This window comes from Petaurus breviceps, unplaced genomic scaffold, assembly GCF_028583685.1.
Source record: "Petaurus breviceps papuanus isolate PSGF00001 unplaced genomic scaffold, PetGlider_PUasm1.0 90849, whole genome shotgun sequence".
NCBI lineage: Eukaryota > Metazoa > Chordata > Mammalia > Diprotodontia > Petauridae > Petaurus > Petaurus breviceps.
The window spans coordinates 1,105,945-1,129,291 of NW_027187361.1; positions in this window are offsets into that span (position 1 = coordinate 1,105,945).

Below are 23,347 nucleotides of genomic sequence, written 5' to 3' on the forward strand. Positions count from 1 at the left end.
ATTGGGGGAGGTGGAAGCCAGAGCCCTGCAAGAAGTCCTGTTTCTACTCCACCATCTTCACTCTGCCCCCCAATCATAGACATTTTAAAATTTAAAGATAGATGAGCAAAGACTGCTGAAGTACATCTCATTCAACTTGTCTGTGATTCACATTCCACCCTTTACATTAATCTTTTATTGCAGGTAGAATAGAGAGACTGACATATGTTTTTAGGATGCAATTAAAAAAAATGAGTGGTATGAGTTCAGTGTGATTATGACGAGGGCTGGTCTTGCATAAAAAACAAAAATAAAGCCCCTTTCTTGTTGGTGTTTTGGGGCTATGTCCTTCCAGATATCTTCCTCAATTATATTCCTCCCCTCAGAGTTACCCTGGAGCTGATAGATTGTCTACATTGCCTTGTATGGTTATTTATTTGGGTATATGCATACTATCTTCTCCATTAGATTGTAGGCTCTTTGAAGGCAGTGACTGTTTTCTTCTTTGTACATCACCCTTCCCTTCACACAGCATAGTGTTTTGCTATGTGTACTAAAATATTTGTTGAATGAATAGCAGGTTCTCAAATGTCTATTGTTTGATTCATGGTGGATATTTAGATGAGGTTTTGCAATGTGTCACTGGTGAGTCAGATAACAAAAGATGTGGCGTAAGTTCCAGAAGATCACTTTTAAAATGCATGCTGGCTACTTGTACTCTCATTAGAACTAATTAATTCATTAGCTTTGCTAGGTAAAGTCTTAAAACCTCAGAGAATCAGGGTTAACACATGGGAAGTAATTTAGTGGGTGAGAAGGGAAAATTTAGAGAGGAAGATAGCATAGCAGTAAAACCTTTAGAAATTGGGAATGATATGTGAGTACTAGGTAGGTTGGGGTTGAATTCCTGATCCCAGAAGGAAAGAATTTTTTTAAAGGAGATTATATCCCAAAGATGAGACATTCCAAAGAAAAAGGGTCACTGAGAGGAGGAGAAGTGGGGGATAAATGCTGCATAGGCACCGATTCTGATTTGATGAAAATAGGATTGATGAACTCCTGACAGACCTTGCTGATTTAACTCACTTATTTCCTGATATTCATACCAGGAAGATATCGAATGTCTGACTTTGAGCTTAGTGGACTGTAAGGACAGGGAAAAGTTTCAAAACAATTAAATGATTTCTAAAACCAACATAATATTAATGTCTACTATAGAAAACTTTCCTGGTATTTTTCATAGGATTCCATGTCTGATCTTCATAACAATGTGAAGGATAACAATAAATGAATGGTAAGATTGTGATCAAGGAGCCCTCAAATTGATGTGGAAATAGATCAGCGAGAATATATATGGGGAATATATACATGTGTATATGTATATGTATGTATGTATGTACACATACAGTGTGATGTGGAAATAACACTGGACCTAGAATCAGGTCCCAAACTTGGATCCAGGTCTTGTCTTTGTTACTGACTGTGTGACTTTGGACAAGTCATTTCAGTCCTCTTGACCTCAGTTTCCTCAACTGTTAAATAAATGAATTAGATTAGATGATCCCTAAGCTCTTAAATTCTAAGCTAGATGGTTGTTGTGAGAAAGTGCCTTTGAAAACTTAGAACGTCACATATGAGTGATTATGTAGCCTACAGGTGTGATGTGGCATACAACTTTTCCTTTTTTTCTTCATTGGTTTAATAACCCCAACCTAAATTCACAATAGCAAGTCTGGAGATTTTCTCTTGGGTTAGGATGGGGTGGCTGGACATGATCACAATGTTGGTGCAGCTCATTATTCTTAGGGAACTAGGGATAACCCTGGTGTGTGCATGTTTATACTCATGACTGCAGTTGGTGTGTCCTCATGTCTCATGGGCATTCTTCCCATTTTAACAAATCAGTCACAATGACACCCTTAATGCCTAGACAGGAAACATTCACTAAACAAGAAGGCAAAAGCAAGAATAAACATAGATTTAATAACTGGAAGGCAAAAGTGGGAATAATCAAGACATAACAATCCAAAAATTAATGAGAGTCTCACTTTCTCAATAATGTACTCATCTGTTGGGGTGAATAAAGGAAAATAGGCACAGGTTTACAGAAGCCCAGTAATGAGGCACACAAGTCAGTCAGTCATTCAGTAAGCATTTATTAAGCCCTCACTATGTCCCAGGCACTGTGCTAAGCACTGGACTAAGAAGGGCAAAAATTACACCTGCCCTCAAGCAGTTTACACTCTGATGAGGGAAACAACATGCAAATAATCATTTACATACGAGATATATGCAGAGTAGATAGAAAGCAATTCTAGAGATGAAAACATTGTCAACTACTGGGATCAGAAAAGGTGGGATTTGAGTTGAATCATAAAAGAATCTAGGAAAGCTAAGAGGTAGGGATGGGGAGGGACACATTCTAGGTATAGGGGACTATTAGTGAAAAGATGAAGAGGTGGGAGGAGTGTCATGTACAAGGAACAGCAAATAGGAAGGGGAATCAAATGTAAGAAGACTGGCATTTTAGGAAGGTGTCAGGTTATTAAGAACTTTAAATGTGGTACAGTGGGCTGAGTATTGAGCCTAAAGTCCTGAGTTCAAAGTTAGCCTTAGATACTCAACAGCTTTGTGACCTTGAGCAAGTCATTTAACCTGTTTGCTTTAGTTTCCTTATTTTGTAAAATGGGGATAATAAAAGCAGGGTTGTTGTGAGGATCAAATGAGATAATATTTGTAAAGTACTTAATACAGTGCCTGGCACATAGTAGGTGGTATAATAAAAATGATTATTATTATTTTTTTTATACAGAGCACTTTATATTTGATCCTAGAGATAATAAGGAACCACTGGAGTTTATTGAGTAGGGGGGTAATATGGTCAGACCTATGCTTCAGAAAGATCACTTTGGCAGTTGAGTAGGGGGAGTGTTTTGAGATAGAAAAGTAATGAGTGTCTGAACTAGCTTGGTAAGTGTATAAGTTGAAAGAAGGAGGCTTATAGGAGAGATAGTATAATGACAGAAACAAGAAGATATGGCAATGAATTGGATATGTGGAATGAGTGAGTGGGGAGTCAAGGATGACAGCATGGTTGTGAGCCTGGTTGATTGGGAGGATGGGATGCCTTTTATAATGCAGGGAAATTTGAATAATGAGATGGTTTTTGGGAAAAGAAAATGAGTGCTGTTTTGGACATGTCAAAGAAGACTAAAAGGGAGCAGTCAGACGTGTGGAAGGAGGACCAGGTGAGAGCAGTGTCACTCTGGGAAGAGTATCAAGGAGAGGAAGGTTATCAACAGTGTCAAATGCTGAGGTGAAGAAAAATGAAGGTTGAGAAAAGGCCACTAGATTTGGTCATTCATATTGCAGGTAACTTTGGACGGAGTCATTTTATTTGAGTGATGAGGTTGGAAACCAGATTGCAGGAGGGTTAGAAGAGGTGAGGAAAGGCGGGCACAGAGGATAGACAGCTTTCTCAAGGAATTTTAGTCACGAAGGGGAAGAGAGATATAGGACAATGGCTAGTAGGGATTGTAGGAACATGTGAGGGATTTTTAAAGGACCTTTTTTAGGCAGGGAAGGAATGAGTAAATAGGGAGAGATTGAAGATAAGAGTGGGAATAACAATGGAAAAATCTGCTCTAGAAGACAGGACAGGATGGGTTCAAGAAAGTATGTGGAAGGGTTGGCTTTGTAAGTAGAAGGGCAGCTTCTTCATCCAAGACATGAGGGAAGGAGAATATAGGGGAGAAAGATGCCTGAATCATTCAAAATGAGGAAGAGAGGAGAGGAGGGAGCTCTTAGGATTTTTTTTTTTGGCTAAGTATGAGATGAGGTCCCTAGTTGAGAATATGCAGAAGAGAGGATGTTGTGGGAGGCTTGAGGAGAGGCAAAAAGTTTTGGAACAGCTGCCATGGAGAGTGGGATAGTGAATCGATGAGAGAGAAATAGAATGATCGCCTTTCTTCATGGTGGGACCCAGTTAATATTGATAAAATAAGTTTGTAGTGGCCCAGGTTGGTCAGTTGTCATTTTCTTCAGCTTGTGAATAAGAGTGGAGGAGCAGACGTCATGGGTAATCTAGGTTTGAGATTTGGCAAGGGGTGAACAACATAGACTGGGACAAGGAATTCAAGGGTGAGGATTGTGTTGGATTGAATTGGTTACCAAGGAGTGGATCAAGGGAGGGAAGAAAGTGTAGCCAGTGTGGAGACAGTGGCCTGGGAAATAACTGAAATATGGTGGGAACACAGGTCACTTGAAGACAAATGTCAGGTTAGTTATTGTAAGGCACAGAGAAAGATAGAATGATGAAAGATTAGGATTAGATAAAGAAAGCTTGAAATCAGTGAACGTGGAAGTAGAACATTTAAGATCAGGAATTTAATCATTTCTGTCTGTAGCTGAGATGGATTTAAAGGAGATCATGGCAATTAAGCAAATTGAGGAAGTGAGAAGTTAGGAGATTTGAAGAAATTCTCTCTGTCTCTGACTTTCTGTGTCTCTCTGTCTGTCTCTCTCTTGTTCTCTAGTTCTTTAAATTAGAAAGGAAACCCATATGCCAAGGACAACTCATGACTCCAGAATGAGATAAGATAGCATCATGCTTTTTCAGTGAAAAGCAGCTCCTTTTAAAAATGGAATCTGCAAAGCTGTTCAAGTCCATTTTCTACAGGCTTTGCGTGATAATCCCCTTTCAAGTTGTAAAGGTCAACATAGGCAAGCTTCTTTCTTAGCTACAGATGGTGCAAGACAGCAAGTCAGCCTTTCTGCAGCCATCTCTTCATATACAGCATAAGATATTGCATCTCCCAGCACTGAAACTCTCCTCAGTGGATCATCTCCCCACTTCAGTTGCAGAACTTAGCTCTACTGACTTGCTGCTTCCTTTTAGCTTTTCTCCTCCCTGATTCTCAGCTTCATTAGCTTAAGGGTACTATCTTTTATAAGCAGCTTATCTCATTGGTTTCTCTGATTCTTCTCTGCTGGCTTGTTAGCCTCAAATCAGGGTCTTCTCTTGTACAGTGACCCATTTCTAAGATTGAGAAATCCCAAATCACATTTCTGGCATACATGATAGAAAGAGTCAATATACAATAGTCCCATAGTCCCAAAACAGTTTTTTGATTCAGAGTTTCCCAGGATAAGCTTCCAAGCACTAAAAACAGTTAAATGTAAATTATCTGCCGGGAAAGAAGGTAGCACAGCTATCATTATGATCAATGAGTATTTTTACCTCTGAGGGGCATGTTTTCACTCTGGTCTGTTCAGAACTCTGTATCTCAGCTCTTTTATCAGAGGGTCAACTTTACTCTTTCTCTCAGAACTGTTTGTATTCCATACAAAAATGTCCTTTCACTATCCATTTCAGTAAATAAAATGTTCATATTAGAAAAGAAGAGGGGCAGTATAATAAATTTATAATAATTAGCCACTGTTGTGGGAGATGGAAGGCAGAGTCCAAATAGAAAAGAGATATTGTATAAATGGTGAGGTCCTCCAAATGCTCCTGTTTGTATATGATAGTCTTTTTATTTTGTCAAGCTCCAGAATACAATCATATCTTTTATTTTTTAAAAAAATTAGTTATTTTATTTTTATTTTTCAAGATTCACTTCCATAAGATTTTGAGTTTCAAATTTTCTCCCTCTCTCTCTCTCCTCTCCCCTCCCCAAGACTGGGTGCGATCTGATATAGGTTCTAGTTATGCGTTCATATTAAACATCTTTCCACATTAGTCATGATGTAAAGAAGAATGAGAACTAATGGGAGGAACCACAGGAAAGAATAAATGAAACAAGACAACGAAAGAAGGAGAGCAGATAGTAGACTTCCATTCCCATTCAGACTCCAAAGTTTTTTCTCTGGATGTGGATAGCATTTTCCAGCATGGGTCTTTTGGAGTTGTCTTAGATTGTTGCATTGCTAGGAAGAGCTAAGTCTATCAAAATCAGTCATCCTATAATGTGGCTGTAACTATATACAATGTTTTCCTGGTTCTACTCCCCTCACTCAGGATTAGTTCATATAAATCTTTCCAGGATTTTCTGAAGTCTGCTTGCTCATCATTTTTTTTTTTTTGCCTTTTGGAGGGCAATTGGGGTTAAGTAACTTGCCCAAGGTTACATGGCTAGTTGTTTTTTGTGTGGGTGTTAAGTGTCTGGGGCTGGAACCGAACTCTGGGGCCAACACTTTACTCACTTCGCCACCTAACTGCCCCTTGCTCATCATTTCTTATAGCACAATAGTATTCCATTACATTCACATACCACAACTTATTCAGTCATTCCCCAATTGATAGACATCCCTTCCATTTCCAATTTTTTGCCACTACAAAAAGAGCTGCTATAAATATTTTTGTGCATGTGTAATTGTATCTTTTCAATTGGATCCATGGTTATTTAAAAGTGATCAGCCTAACAATTCATACAGGAAAAAAACTAAATGGATTAAAAAAAAGCCTGTTGTAGAGATTTTGACATGAAGTTGGAAGGCAGGTCCATTGAGTTAGTATATAGATATCTGACCCAGGCACCAATAAAAGACAATAAGTTGGTCCCAAAATTGAAGAAGAGAGCAGGTTGAATTGCACTTGGAGAACTATGCAGTGATTCTCATGAATCTGAGTTATTTCCTGGCACAGATAATCATCTTTCTAAAACAAATGTTTTCCTAATGATCTTATAAAGTTTCAAACACCGCAGCATCAGAGATGGTGAAGAATTTAAGTTTTAGGAGACTAAAAGGGCAATAAAGAGATGCGTGGCAGGGACATGTGGACTATAATATATTTCCAATGATGACCAAAAGACAAAAAAATGGAGTAAGGAACATCAATGAAGAAATGTGAAGCCAAAAATGGAGATGGTCCAATCATGTAACAAGAGAAAGGGGTAATAGATAGAAATTCCTATTGTCTGTCTATTGATATCCTTGAAATGTTTTTAAAACAAACAAACCTAGAGGAAAGCCTCCAGCAAATTAGCTGGTTCCTCTGTGGAAAATCTACAGGGTGTCTAATAGCTTTAGCAGTTTTAAGCTTTGAGAGCTTGAGACTTTGGGGACACCCTGTTCATAAGAGAACATCAGATAAGAAAAGCAGTGTGAGGAGCTGTTGAATGAGTTGTAATCTGCACCATTGAAGAAAATATTCACGTCAATGAAATCACAGATCCAGTAAAGTATTGAAGAACAAATATTATTATGATTATGATCTTATCATAAAATTTTAGTACAGTAGTTTTTGTAGCCAGGTTTTTTTAACATACTACACCAAGAATGCCTGTCCCTTAATCCCTGCCTTCTCCCCCAAATAGCTGACAGAAAATATTTATGATCTTTACTGACAAATTCTTTTAAAAACTGAAAAATCCAAATAATATATATTGGATTATGGCCAGTAACTAAGATAGGATTTAAAAGTAAGTTTGTATTTGAAAAACTTTTCTTAGTAAATGAATGTCTAGGTTATATTAAGACATATGCTTCTGAGTATTTACTGCTACTGAGTTAACAAGCTCCAATATGCTCTTCAGAAGTGCCTCCAGCTGACTAGATTTACTACCTAATTAGCTGAGCAATTACTTATTTATCGAGCACCTACTGTGTGCAAGCCATTATCATAGTGGAATATGCATAGAAATAGAAAACATGCTCCCTGAAACTGACAAAAATCACTGGAAATCAGGGCACTTGGGTTCATATCCCAACTTTGCCATTAACTTTTTGTAATATTTTGGGAAAGTCACTTCATACTTTTAAGCTTTTGTTTCTTGATCTACAAAATGAAGGGGGTTGACGTGATATCTCTTAAAGTCCCTTTTGTCTTTAATATTCTATAATCAATGAACAAGGTCCCTGCTGGCACAGAACTTAGAAGTCTAGGTGTGGATTGAAAAAATGTATGCTTGTGACAATATAACTAGAATAAAAAGCAGTTAGTATTGTGAAAATGGATATCTTGATTTGCTTGAGCCCCACAATTATCCAGGTAACCAGAAGAACTATATGAGGACTGACTTGACATACCAACAACCCTTTGTGGTGACTGAAAGTAAACCTAGCTGGACATGCAGAAAATCAGCATCTCTGAAGCCAATTAAGCTCATACAAGCATTGAAGCAGACCCTGAGCCATTTGGTGGTTTATGGACCTTCAAGAGATATCTCTATCTTCAAAGACTTTATGGGTTTTGGAGATAACATTATCTCCAGAGAATCCCCTAACTTTGGTTAGGGGGCTCTCCTAATTATGCTGCTTTTGCAGACATTTCCTTATTAAGTCTTGAACTATGGTCTGTTAATCTCATTTGTGTATCAGGTGTCCATAGCCTGGACACCTAGAATTCCTCACTTCCCTCCCCCTCCCCTGGAGATGGGGCTCATTGACTCATTCCTTTTTAAGAAAACCTTTCCCCCCAAATTCCTTACTCTCCTTTGTTTAAAAGATATATAAACTCTCCCCGTCCATTACTTGGTGGGCTGTCAGCATAGGCTGTCAGTCTCTATTTGCATGTTTTACTTCCTTGCTTAATAAAAATCCTTCCTTAATTTCACAGGCATTGACTTCCTCTGGTTTTCTTCCCTTTTAGGGAAAAGTGGAATTTAAATCTTGAGAATTGGCTTTTGCATTCTCTGATTGTCTTCCCCTTTGGGGGAAAGAGAGATCTAAATTCCCTCAAGAGAGTGTTTGCCTCAGTTTACAATGCTGCATTTACAGTAAGTATGGTATTGGATGTTAGAGGAGAGAACATTCACTTCAGGTGTGAAGCCTAGAAAGGCACTGTGTAGGTGTTTCAGGGAGAAGGAACTAAACCAGCAAAGACAGTGATTGGGGGAGGGAGTGATAGTAGGAAATATAGTGCTTGAGTGGGGTTTAAAAGTTGATCAATGTCAGTTCTTTTTTTAAAAATTAATTTATCTTTAGTTTTCAACATTCATTTCCACAAGATTTTGAGTTCCAAGTTTTCTACCCACTTCTCCCTTCCCCACACTCCAAGATGGCATGTATTCTGATTACCTCTCCCCCCAGTCTGCCCTCCCTCCTATCATGCCTCCCCCCTTACTTTCTTGTAGGGCAAGATAGATTTCTAAACCCCATTGCCTCTGTATCTTATTTCTCAGTGAATGTAAATGCAATTTTTAACATTTATTTTTAAAAAATTTGATTTCTACATTATCTCCCTTCTTCCCTCCCCACTGACCCTTATTGAGTAGGCAAGCAATTCAATATAGGTTATACATGTGTATGTACATGTAAAACACTTCCATTATAGTCATTACAGTTGTGAAAGACTAACTATATTTCCCTCCATCCCATCCCAACCCCCACTTATTCTATTTTCTCCTTTCACCCTGTCCCTTTCAAAAGTGTTTGCTTTTGACTACCCCCTCCCCCAGTCTGCCCTCCCTTCTATCATCTCTTCCCCTCTTATCCCCTTCGACCTTACTTTCCTGTAGGGCTAAAATACCCAATTGAGTATATATGTTATTCCCTCCTCTAGCCATATCTGATGAGAGTAAGGTTCACTCATGCCATCTCACCTCCCCGCTCTTCCCCTGCCTTGTGAAACCTTTTTCTTGCCTCTTTTATGTGAGATAATTTACCCCATTTAAATCTCTCCCTTTCTCCTTCTCCTAATATATACCTCTCTTAACCCTTAATTTTATTTTTTAGGTGTCATCCCTTCATATTCAACTCACCCTATTCTATCTATCTGTCTGTCTATCTATCTGTCTATCTATCCATCTACATATATATGCATATATGTACATACATACATGTATAAATATATGTGTGTATGTATCTCTCTTTCTATCTGTATATATTTATTTCCCCCAACTACCCTAAATTTGAGAAAGGTCTCTTGAGCTACAAATATCATCTTTCCATGTAGGAATGTAAACAGTTCAACTTTAATAAGTCCCTTATGATTTCTCTTTCCTATTTACCTTTTAATGCTTCTCTTGATTCTTGTATTTGAAAGTCAAATTTTCTATTCAGCTCTGGTGTTTTCATCAAGAATGCTTGAAAGGCCTCTATTTCATTAAATATCCATTTTTACCCCGAAGTATTATACTCAGTTTTGCTGGGTAGGTGATTCTTCATTTTAATCCTAGCTCTTCTGACCTCTGGAATATCATATTACAAGCCTTCTGATCCATTAATGTAGAAACTACTAGATCTTGTGTTATCCTGATTGTATTACCATAACACTCTAATTATTTCTTTCTGGCTGCTTGCAATAATTTTTCCTTGACCTGGGAACTCTGGAATTTAGCTCTAATAGTCCTGGCAGTTTCCATTTTGGGATCTCATTCAGGAGGTGACTGATGAATTTTTTCAATTTCTATTTTACTCTCTGGTTCTAGAATATCAGGACAGTTTTCCTCAATAATTTCTTGAAAGATGATGTTTACACTCTTTTTTTGATCACAGCTTTCAGGTAGTCCATTAAGTTTTAAAATCATCTCTCCTGGATTTATTCTCCAGGTTTTCCCAGTGAGATATTTCACATTGTCTTCTATTTTTTCATTATTTTGGTCTTGTTTTATTGTTTTTTGATTTCTCATAAAGTCATTACCTTCCATCATAATTTTTTGGAATTATTTTCTTCAGTGAGCTTTTGGACTTCCTTTTCCATTTGACCAAGTTTGCTTTTTAAGGTGTAATTTTCTTCAGTATTTTTTGTGTGTCTCCTTTAGCAAGTAGTTGACTTGTTTTTCATGATTTTCTTGCATCACTCTCATTTCTTTTCCCAATTTTTCCTCTACTTCTCTCTCTCTCTCTCTCTCTCTCTCTCTCTCTCTCTCTCTCTCTCTTTTAAAGCAATCGGGGTTAAGTAACTTGCTCAAGGTTACATGGCCAGGTAAAAATGTCTATCTTGTTCTTTTTTTTTTTTTTTTTGCCTTTTGGAGGGCAATTTGGGGTTAAGTAACTTGCCCAAGGTTACAGGGCTAGTATTTTTTGTGTGGGTGTTAAGTGTCTCAGGCCGGAACCAATCCTCTACTTCTCTTACTTGATTTTAAAATCTTTTTTGAGCTTTTCCATGACCTGCAACCAATTAATGTTTTTCTGGGAGACTTTTGATGCAGAAGCTTTAACTTTGTTGTTTTCTTCTGATTGTATGTTTTGATTTTCTTTGTCACCAAAGTAAGATTTTGTACTCTGACTTTTTAAAAGTTGTTTGATCATCTTCCCAGCCAAATTCTTGACTTTCTAACTCTTTGTCAAGGTAGGATTCTGATTCGAATGGGGGTGGTTGTGGGTGTGGGTGTGGGTGTACTGTTCCAGGCTTCAGGGGTTTTATATTAGCCATTCCATCCCTCACTGTCTGTGGGCCCAGAGCTCTGGAAGCAGCCACTTCTGCTCCCCACCAGCTGCTGCCTCCACCTTCCCACCTCTGGTGTAATGTTAATGATATATAAAATCTTCTCTGCCCATTAATAGGCCTCACATGGAGCCCATTAAGGAAAGCTTGCTTGTAGGAAGGTTTTCACACCTTTTGCTAATTTCTAATTAGGCACTGAGTCATGAGGTTTGTGAGGCCTTCTGGCTCTGAAAAGCTATATACTCTGAGTTGGTATTTTGCTTTGGGGACTTATGAGAAGGATCTTGTGACTCCCTGGTTCAGATTCTGAGTGGCATCTGTTCAGAGCTCCCTGACTGCTCAGATATAAAGGCTTTTTAATCCAGGGTTATATGTAAAGTATATAGTTGATTCAGGCAGTCAGAGCCCTGTCTGTTAGTCTTTATTTCTCTGCTTGTATTTTCTCTTTTTATATTTTCTCTGAAGTTCAGGGTGCTGACTATTTGCCTGAATTAGTGAATATAATTTAAAAAGATCGTTGACCTATCTTTCATAGTAAAGCAGATCTAAGAACCTGTGCTAGCAGCTATCCTGGGTGTTCCAGGGTGCTTGCCACTACACTTGGGTGGGCCACAGTCCTCTTTTACCTAGGTCCCACAGAATTTTCCCACTGACTTTCTATAGTATCTTTGGCATTTGTGGGTTGAGAAGCCTGAAAGCCACCTATATAGCCAATGCAATATCTGCAGTGGCTGCTATGAATATGCAGGAATATTTCCAGGTTTGAATTGCAAGATATAACAGACTCTCTTCTTTGAAGACAAAACCAAAATATTTATTCATATACCAGAAAGCCAAATCCACTATGGTAATAAAGAAATTGTTATACATTACCAATTCAGGGAGCACCACCATCCACAAGCCTTCCCTCCAGAAGGCCACCCCACAAACAAGGTCACTCAGGCAAAGTGCCCCTCTTTCACCTGCTACTTGCTATGCCTCTCTCTGCTTCCTCTTTCTCAGGTACACCTCACTCTCCCAATTCCTGCTCTACCTGTTCCTGCTCTGTTGGGTAAACTCCCACACTGAGCTCCATGTGACTCCATGAGCTGTGGGCTGGACTAGAGCTCAAAGCAGGTCATGTGGGACTATTAAGGGTCAGGGAAGATCTTCAGATTCTTTTAACATTACGCTGCCACAGCTGCCAGTGATTCAGTCCCATGAGGCCTGTCTGTGCTGGCGCAGCCCAAGCCAGACTGTGCTCTGCTCCCAGCGCAGTGGGATAGAACCTTCCTGTCAGCCTTCTCGGCTGCCTTGGGCTGGAGATGTGTTTCACTCTGTAATTTTGTGGGCTGTAGCTCTAGAATTTGTTCAGTCATTTTTTTACAGGTATTTGGAGGAGTTTGGGGGAGATGTCAAGCAAGACTCTGCTGTTACTCTGCCATCTTGGCTCCATCCCCTGATCAGTGCCAGTTCTTATGCTATCAATTATTTTGCCACTTGTACATCAGGGGATTTGTTCTGTGGAGTTTGGATTCAGTCAAACAGCCACACTTGAGGATCTAGTGGGCCAAATGTGTCCTAGAAGCTGCAGGTTCCCCACTCCTATACATCTGATGTGCTCCTTAAAAGTTCTTCTAACTTCTGAATTTCTATCAGTCATTGAGGGAAATATTACTTATTTTTTTTTCTGTTTCTTGGTACATCTTCTTTCTCCCTCCTCCCTTATTTTCCTTCTGTCAATAAACTTCCTGAAACCATGCTGATAAATGTTTTAACATACAATTCTCTAGGGGGAAAAATATACCCAAGACACAGGTTAAAATTTATTCTTCATTATCAACATTTTCTCTATCACTTTCATAAGTCTAGTCAAACAATAGGACAATAAATCAAGTCCTATTTGGGGGCTTAATTTAAACCCTGATTTCTGAGGTGTGGAGGTTCATACTGAAAATTTAACAGGTGGCTCTCTGGGGCTGATTTGAACTGCTTCTAGTACATCCCTGTGTTTTTCCCTGTAGAATGTGAGTTCCTGGAGAGCAAGGACTGTGTTGCTTCCCTATAAGTGCTTAGTACAGGGCTTGGCATATACTAAGTGCTCAATCACCGCTTCATTTATTCACTCATTCACATTACTATATCTTCATTACATATGAGGCTTATCCACGTCCTGCCGAGAATCTTCCATAGATGATCTACCCAACATCCTGGAGGCCTTCTTTTAGGTCTTTTAATCCTAATGCATACCAGTGCAATGCATGGGGTTTTGTTGCTGTTGAAGTTTCAGTCATGTCTGACTGTGACCCCATTGGGAGGTTTTCTTGGCAAAGATACTAGAATAGTTTGCCTTTTTGTTTTCCAGCCCATTTTACAGGTGGGGAATTCATCTGTTATTCTTTGATTTCACTACATGACTGGTCATTTTCTCAATTTAATCATATATGTCCTTGATGCTGTGGCATTTAAAAAGTTTGAGAGACATAATTTCTGGGTAATTAATCATTCTATTAATAACACTAGCATTTTATTAGTAAGAGAGGTTAGTGATACTCTTGAATGTCAAAGACCCCTCCTGATGGCTGGCTCAGTGTTTATATGCTCAATGTTGGAAGAGTGGGTGCTCCTGAGGGTGGCAATCAACTCTGATAGGTTAACAATTAATGAGAGAATGAATATTATAATGAGATGTGGGTTCATTCTAATGAGGATCTTGGGCGTTCTGACTTGGATCACCCATGTCTTGGTCAAAGAGACTCATCAATGTACATATCAAAGAGGGAATCTACTTCTACCCCAGACCTGTCTGACTAAACACAATGAATAGGAATTCACCAATTCTCTCAGCCTACTTGGGTAAGTTTTTCCCAAGATTTCTTATAATGGTTGATTTTTGGATAAGGAAGTGGAAAACCCTTTAATCTATTCAGTATTAATATAAGAAATAATTATTTCTCTCAATGCTATATTTTACTCTACTCACCGCCCCTGATAAAAAATAACAACTAACTTCCTAATATTATTTAGAAAAATCTGTGTCAGAGAGGCAATGGAGTGTGGGGGACATAGATAGAATGTTAGTCATGGAGACAGGAGGACTTACATTCAGAACCTCCCTCTGACACTTACCAGCTAGCTGTGCGATCATAGGCAGGTTCCTTAACCTTTCTGATCTTTACTTCTTCGTCTCTAAAATGGGAATCATAATATCTGTAGTGCCTATATCAAAGAATTGTTGTGAAGTAGAAATGAGATAATGTGCCTAGAGTGCTTTGCAGGCTTTAAAATGTAATATCAATATCAGTTATTATTAATAAATATTGATGTGTGTATGTAACTACAGTGAACACCACATTGCTACAAGACAGAGAAAGGATCATTTCCAAGTTTCTTGGCAAGAACTTAATTCTGGGTATAGCCCAAGAAGGATATAGTGTATTTCCCTACTTGTAAAGCAAAGATCCATTTGAGAAATATTTTTCTTTTGGATGTAGTTGCAAAATATAGCAAGTTTTCTTTTCCCATGGTTTTAGTCAGTCAGTTAATTCAAATTTAAACACCTACTATGTACCAGGCACTGTGATAAAAGCTGGGAATACAAAGAAAGAACATCTCCCCCCCCCAAAAAAAAGGACTTGCCTCAGTTTCCTCATCTGTAAAATGAGATAGAGAAGGAAATGGCAAAGCACTCCAGTATCTCTGCCAAGCAAATCCCACATGGGGTCTTGAGGAATCGTACACAGCTGAACAACAGCCAGTGATCTCCCCCAAACCAAACCTAGCTCCTGTTGGTACTTTTGAGTGTCTAGAAGAAAAGATGGTTCACACCATGCGAGAGTATGGACCTGGCTCCTTCCTTCTTGGGGCTGCCATGAGCAGAAACAATAGAGAAATCTCTGCCTTGTTTTCTTAGTTATAGGTAATTATGTATGCTCTTTTTAATGTGCGGGTTTGAAATTACAGCCTCTGCATATGCTTCATTATAAAGCATCTAGGCTGCCTCTAGACAAAACAACATTTGAAAGGAGATTGGCTCCCAAGTATTTGGCATGTAGGAGAAAGCAACAGAAAAAACCTGATGTTTCAAATCTATCATTTAAAAATATACAGCATGTAGCATAAGAACAAAAAAAAAAAGAAAAGAAAAAGAAAGTGTCTTCTTGTAGCATCTAGTATTGAGGGGTAATGCTAAGTCTCTATGGCAATTATTGATTTATTTTCTCACCTCAGATCATTAAACAGAATCACTTGCCCTTTGTAAGCATTTTTGACTTCGTCTAATTTAATAAATAACTTAAATAAATTCAGTTGGTCCTACCATCATTGAATAGCTTGAGCAAGGTCCTGTATAGGATCATAGGTATCGGGATGGAAGGGATCTTAAAGGCTATCAGCCCAAGCCACTCATTTCATAGATGGAAACTGAGATCCAGAAAAGAGAAATGACATTCATGCTCAAGGTCAAGCAGATAGTAAATAAATGATCAAGTTGGGTCTCCACTCTAGGTCTTTTGATTCTTCAGATGCAGTTTTTGGGTTTTTTTTTTTTTTCGTACTGTATGGTGCTGCCTTTATGGTGCAAACATGTTCGGGGAAATAGTTTTTATCTTAAGAATATTATCGAATAGTTTCTTGTTCCAAATTCAGTTTTATATGTAGCTGATGAATACATTAAGTCCAACAATTGGAAGCAGGGCTGCCTCAGGCAAAACTGTGGAGAAGGTTTATCTTCATTCCTCTCTCATCCCATCCCTCAGACTCCCTCCTCCTTAGCCTGGTGGAGCTGTTTGCCTCTCTTCTTCCCTCAGGTGCCCAGTGTTTTAATTCTTTCTCTATCTTCCCCCTCACCAAAACCTGTTTTTAGGAAGAGAGCTAAAACTCATTCATATATCCGTGAATGACTGATAACAGCTTCAAGTCACCTCTTCGAGAATGATTTACATTTTAATAAGCTGGCAAAGTCTTAGTCTAAAAGAATAAACCTCTTAAAACTACCTACCTACTGACAGAGTGGTGATGGACTCAAGATGTAGAATGTGACATACGTTTTTGGACATGACCAATGTGGGAATTAGCTTTGCTTCACTATGCATATTTGTTACATGGGTTCTCTCTCTCTCTCTCTCTCTCTCTCTCTCTCTCTCTCTCTCTCTCTCTCTCTCTCTCTCTCTCTCTCTCTCTCTTTCTCTCTCTCCTCCCTCTCCCCCTTCCCCCCCTCCCCCCCTTTTACTCCCAAAGTGGGAGGGAGAAGCCTGAGGGAGATAGAATAAATGCTTATTGGTTGAACAAAATAAAATTAAAAAAAAAGAAAAGAAAACTCTAACCAGAATTCACTGAATCATAGATCTAAGAATAAGAAGGAACCTCAGAGACTATCCAATCCACTGTATACTAACCAAGATTCAGGAAATAGCCTGTGGGAGGGAAAATATTTTGGGGGGCAAGGGGCCTTCCAAGTACCATAGTAATTGCATCAGTTAGGTGGCTTCTTGTGGCACCCATAGGCTAAGGACATTTCTATTTAGAAGTAAATGGCAAAGATAATTTAGGGATGGGTAGAATGTCTAGATAAGCAATAAAATAATAAATCAAGCCAGGATTTGTAGCATTTGCCAATTTTCAAGGTTTAAATGCACACACTGAAAATTTAACAATTTGCTCTTAAGAGCTGGCTTGAACTGACTCCAGCATACCCCCTGGGGCTCCCTTGGGAGTCCCAATTTTCTCCTGCATCAACAGAAAATTGCAATGGATAAGAAACTTGATAGAGGTGTAAAGTGAAGCTGAAAAATTACAATTCAAGTTCAGAAAAGATGAAAAAATGAGTATATATTTAGGAGTTCCTCTCACCCTATAAGCTACACCATACTAGGCATTTTCTTCAGCTGGTCTTTGAAAATTCTCCCATCACTTTTGCTTCAAGTGCCCTGGGATCCCTTTGCTTTTGAAGTTTGTAGAGCAAATGACTGGTTATCCAGATTCCCAAATGAGAGCCTTGTCTGCTTTGTAACCTTGGGCATATCACTTGACCTTTTAACATCTGAGTCAAGCTAAATGAGTATCAAATTGTCTAAAAACAGAACCTTACTGAGAAACAGATGTTGACCTGGAATTTTTTAGCAGGTGGGGGTGGTTGAAATTCCACAGGTAGCTCAAAACGGACATATTAGTAACCATGACTTTTCCAAATACCAGGGCATGAGAACAAAGAACAAAATATGTTTGGTTTAGGGGTGAGGAGAGGGGTGTATGATAAAAAACAATACTCCAAACCTAACCAGTTAATTAGACTGCCTAGTGAAAAGAAAAACAATCTCCTAATTCTTCTTTTAACTCGTTCCATGAAATGAATCGCCTCCATAAGGCTGCCTTCCTGAGCAAGGGAGTTAAATGACTGGGAACACATTCAATGGTCCATTGCAGACATCTCATTGGAGTCACCCAAGGAGCAGCACCTTTTCCTCCCCTTTATAAATAATTCCTACCATATGGAAATTAGAAGTTGCAAAATTTGAGTCTCCCTTAGGTTGAATGAACGGCATGTGTATAACATATCTGATTGTTCTCTGCTAAGCTCTACGTGGAGGATGTCTGGAATTATTTTCTGTTCCAGGTTTTAGAAATATTAGGCAATTTTGACCCTCTTAGAGTATTTACTACTGCTGGCTAATCTCTGGGGACTTACAGCTGGTGGTCAGTTCCTCTCTTGTAATTTTTGAATACTCTACTTGGGAACAAAGATTCTTCCTCTAATTTTATATACCGTGTGGTTAAGAGTACTGTATGCAGTTAAGTCATGCTTTTGTGATTGATTCCCTTGAAACAAAGCAGTGAAGGGAAGAAGATGGAATTTCCCAGTGGGTGGAGACACAAAAGTCTAATTGGATGACACAAAAAGCTAATTGAATAAATCCACTAACCACACCCAACTAACCAGATGACTGATGAAAAATACATACATGACCTCACAAGAACAGGAACACATGTAAGGGAGTTGATTTTTCACAGACCTAATCACAGTAAAAGGGGCCAGATAATAAGGTGTTAAACTAACTGTAAAAATGTGCCTATATCAGGTGATCCCTTTATGAGGTTCAAATTAGTTCCTTGAGTGAATCAGAAGGGAAGCAACATTGATAGATTGAAGAAAGATAGTCCATGCCTCTGGCTGACCTTTATGAGTCAGTTCAATGAGTCTAGGAAACTTGAACCCAACTCATGATGGGATAAGTAGAAGATACTTATAACTAGAGAAAGAAAAGCTGTAAGAGACCATGTGGAACTGAGAGAATTAGAAGCACAGGCAGATACAACTGTCACAAAGGAAGGAGTCAGGACTCTGGGAGGGTGGTATAGGGTGCATTAAGGCAGAAGCTGTGTTGCTTAAAATTTCCTCAGAACTTTAGTTCCCAAGGCAATAATCTCCTAAACTCCTTTATAGGACCCTGAAGCCTTTTCCTGTGGACATGGAAAAACTCAATTTACTTTTCTTTATTTTAAATGCAAACTTTGCCTTTATAAACAGTGTTAACCACAAAATTTTCTAGTACTTACTGGGCATATAGTTGGAATAGGCACTTGAAGGGGAAATAGCTCCAGAGAAGAGATAGAAATAAAGTTAATATGTTGGTATTTTGTCTAATGCACTATCTCTTAACTGGGGGCTCAGAGCTAACAAAAAGATGAAATGAATTATTTATCTTTTGATACTACTTTTTAGAGTGGGGAAGAAGAATTTATATTAGGAAACCTCTCTGGGCAATGGGGGTGTAGATGGGGGAGCAAGCATTCATATGAGATAGGCATTGTGCTAAGCACTTTCCCCTCCACAAATATGATCTCGTTTGATTCTCACAACCTTATAAGGTAGGTGCTAATGTTACCTCCATTTTACAGTTGAGGAAATTGAGGCAAATAGAGGTTAAGTGATTTGCCAAGGGTCACACAACTAGTAAGTGTCTGAGGCTATATTTGAATTTAGGTCTTCCTGATTCCAAGCCCAATGCTTTATCCACTGGGTCACCCACCTGTCAGTAGATGAGTGGCAAATCAAAGAGGTTGAACACATCTTCTCACTACATACATCTTAATATGGGGATATATATGCATATTAACTAAAATACTAAAGGTATATCTTTATTTTTATATCTAGATATATACCTTTAGTATATTAGTTTGTATAAGTGTATATATATTAACATATTTACTAAGAGGTATATGCATGCATACATACATACATATACACATACTATATATATATATATACACATACACAAACGCACAAAACAGGAATGGTTGCATAAATCTTATCAGCACACATCCCTTACTAAAGGGCTATACATACACGTACATATACACTAACATACTAACTAAAAGGATATACATGTATGTATGCATACTAACATACTCAGAGTGTATATATATGCATCTATATACATATATACTGTATACATATATAGAAACACAAAACAGATATATATATATAGTACATAAAATTATAATATCTTCCTTTAAGCAGTATGTTTATATATATTTAATCTCCATTAACATCCTCCTCTGTTGTATTATCATAATATGAATATCACTTTGTGTTTTTTTTTTTTTGCTTTTTGGAGGGCAAAGGGGGTTAAGTGACTTGCCCAAGGTCACATGGCTAGTTTTTGTGTTAAGTGTCTGAGGCCGGATTTGAACTTAGGTCCTCCTGACTACAGGGCCGGTGGTCTATTCACTGTGCCACCTAGCCGCCTCAATCACTTTGTGTTTATACAGTCTGTCAGCACTGTTTTAACTCTGACAGGACCTACAAGGTTGGAAAGGCTTTGATTGTACTGGTAATAAATTTTATGTCTCTTGTTGAATGGTCAACTCTAACAGCAAGCACGCTAGCATACCCAGGATGGCTGCTAGCACAGGTTCTTTGATCTGCTTTTCTAAAGGAAAGCAAATCAAAAAGGGTTAACAGTCTTACTTTAATCAACCAAACATATATCATTCACCTAGTTCAGGGGAAAATGTCAGAGAATATAAATAGAAGTTACAAGCAGACAAAAATACAGACAGAAAATAACACAATTCAGCAGACAAACAGACAGGGCTTCTAGCTGTCTGACCATTACATACATACCTAGTTAGTTACCAGAGAGAAGCACCAACGTCTGGGTTTTCAAAGGCAGGGGGCTCCAGAGCTGCCCAGAGTATCATCTGGCCAAATCACACAACTGTTCCCAAAGTGAGCCCCCAAGTAAAACCTCACCTAAGAGATGTATAGTCTTCTCCAGAGTCAGAGAACATCACAACCCTTGTGACCCACTTGACTACAAAGTAACAAAAGTGCCTTCCTGTAAAACAAGCCTCCCACCACAGGCTCTATGTGACCACATTTAGCCTATTAGGGGACAGAGTTTATTTTCAAATCAGGGAAGGTCCTCAAATTCACTGAAGCCTATCAAGGAGCAGGGAAGATCTTCAAATTTCCATTACCATTACGTCAACCTAATTGAGTTCTAAGAACCTTATCACTTGAAGGTTGCAAGCCAGTGAGCTATTGTTTGCCTCAGCAACTCATAGAAACTATTTTCTATCAGCTACAGCTGGTGTATGATTTGCAAATCAGTGGAGGGAGTGTCTACACTGATGACATCACTGACCTTAGAAGTCCTGAAGCAGAAATTCCTTTTGTGATACTGTTATGTACTCTATCTTCAAAATGGATTTGCATTTGCTTTCTTTTCAGTTCTTGTGCTTTGTTAGTGGCCTTTCTCAAATTTATTTATTTTGTTGGTAATATGATGCTGTCCAAGAATATTTTGGGTCTCACCACTGATAAATTGTCTATTATTATGAAGAAGCATGGTCCTAAAATGGGAATCAATAAACAGGTTTTTTGCCCACCTCTGTTTCTGATCAGATTTTAATGCAGAAATCATTTAATTCTGTTATGCTTTTAAAATTTTTTTCATTTATAATACAGGTGTAAAGCCTTCAGTTTCCTAGGAGTAGGCAAAGACTTTGCTTTTATATTTGAGGGGATTCTTTGCTATTGTTTATGGAATGTGCCAAATATTTTGTTTGATTGCAAAATCTGGAATTTAGAAAGCCAACCCTCAGGGGCAGGGCATGAGGCATGTGCCACTCAGCCTGAAGCAAGGAGGAGAATAAGAAGAAGGATACAGAATAAGTGTCAATTATTTGTTATTGGACTTAGGGTGAATCTGTCACCTCCACTCTGTTATTGATCTGGGGTTTCATTCAATCATTTGTAATACCCATAGGACAAAGAAGGGACCTGTGTGGGTGTGGTCACTAGAGAAAGCTAGGGATGGAGGACGGGCACTACCGCCAATAAAATGTGGAGTTTTAAGGAGGAAGGTTGAGTCAATAGGTATTTTGCATACACTTCTTTGCACCCACTGATTTCTAGCTTAAAACCTCTGTTCTCTTTCTTCTGTTTCACGAGAAACTCTTTAAAACATATTCGACCAATTTTTATTTGGTTTATTCTCTGACTTGGATGCTGATTTGAAACCTGCTTCTCTAGCCTTAGGACTAGTTTCCCCTAAAGCCTGATGTTTGTGCTGGTTATTGTCATGTGTGTTGTACTTGCAAGGGATATGACACAAAATTCAGAGACATGTGAATTTGAATTTGATGTGATGTCCATCACAGAACATAGGCCAGAACAGGATAGGTGAGTCAGTTTCAGTATAGAAGTAGCATGGATTTTAGAGTTCAAGGAAGGTTATTGTGGTGGCCTAAATGGCATAATTCTAGGCTCCATGGCCCACAGAGAAGAGGGGACCCTGTTTCCAGGACAGGGAAATAGTATTAAGAGCCCACCTTCACAAATAAGGATAGAACCAGCCCTTCTAATTTTGGTGAACAGGTCTGTCAGAAAAGAGGCAGGCCAGAGACAGGTAACTTTTAAGACTGGGGCTATTAAAATCTCCAGGATGGTGCAGAATATGTATGTTCACTGCAAGGAAGGCTGAAGTCCAAGGGATACATTTTTAGGGGCCATATAGGAAAGGGCCTGTTTCATCCCATGAAGGTAAGGACTAGGAAAAGGATTACTTCAGGTCTTCAGGCAGCCAATTTATGGTGAGTGAAGTCCCTTGTACATCAAAAATCTATTTAACCAGCAGGGCTTGGCTGACCCCATTTGGTTCTGAGGGACAAGTGCTGAGTTACCTTCTCTCCCCTGAAGTTATATACTCTACCTGAACCAGAGACACTTGTTGGTTAATCACCAAACTCTCTATGGCCCTCATAGTGCTGGCTACATCTTTCCCCTGTCTCTGGCTTTTTTGCTTCTGCAGGACTCGCCTAATTAATCTGTTCGTGTGGATTTCCCCAGTTCAATCCTTGTGGCTCATACTCCCACCTATTAGGAAACTATTCTGTCTCTTATGCTTTGTTTTAATGTAGTCAGCTTCACCAACATTACTTTATGTGGTTATTTGCCTTTAACCATAGAAGAACGAGGAGGGGAAATAGATGAATTAAAACATTCATTAAAATATGTGCCAGTGGGTCCCTATTGTTCTTCTCTGACAAGGCAGCCTCCGTCCGTCAGTGCATAGGCAAACTCCCAACCCAGGAGTTTAACTCAAGACAGAGTTTGGGTCTCTTTGTACAAAAGGCACTAAGTATTTCTTCATCTTCAAATGGGAACCAGTTGGAAAGAGGTGGTATAAACTGGAAGAGGTGCACATGCAGCTGTAATCATTTTACCAGCAAACCATCTATCCTTCCATGCATTTACTGCAACAATAAATTGTCAATGAGGTGACATTTCTTTTTTTTAAATTTAATTAATTTATTTTTAGTTTACAATATTTAGTTCCATAAGCTTTTGAGTTTTAAATTTTTTCCTCCCCCCGCCCCCAATGGCATGCAGTCTGATATAGGCATATACATATATATTCATATTAAACATTAGTCATGATGAAAAGACAAATTAGAACCAATGGAATGAACCATGCAAAAGAAGAAACAAAACAAAAGAGAGAGCGAGAGAGAGAGAGAGAGAGAGAGAGAGAGAGAGAGAGAGAGAGAGAG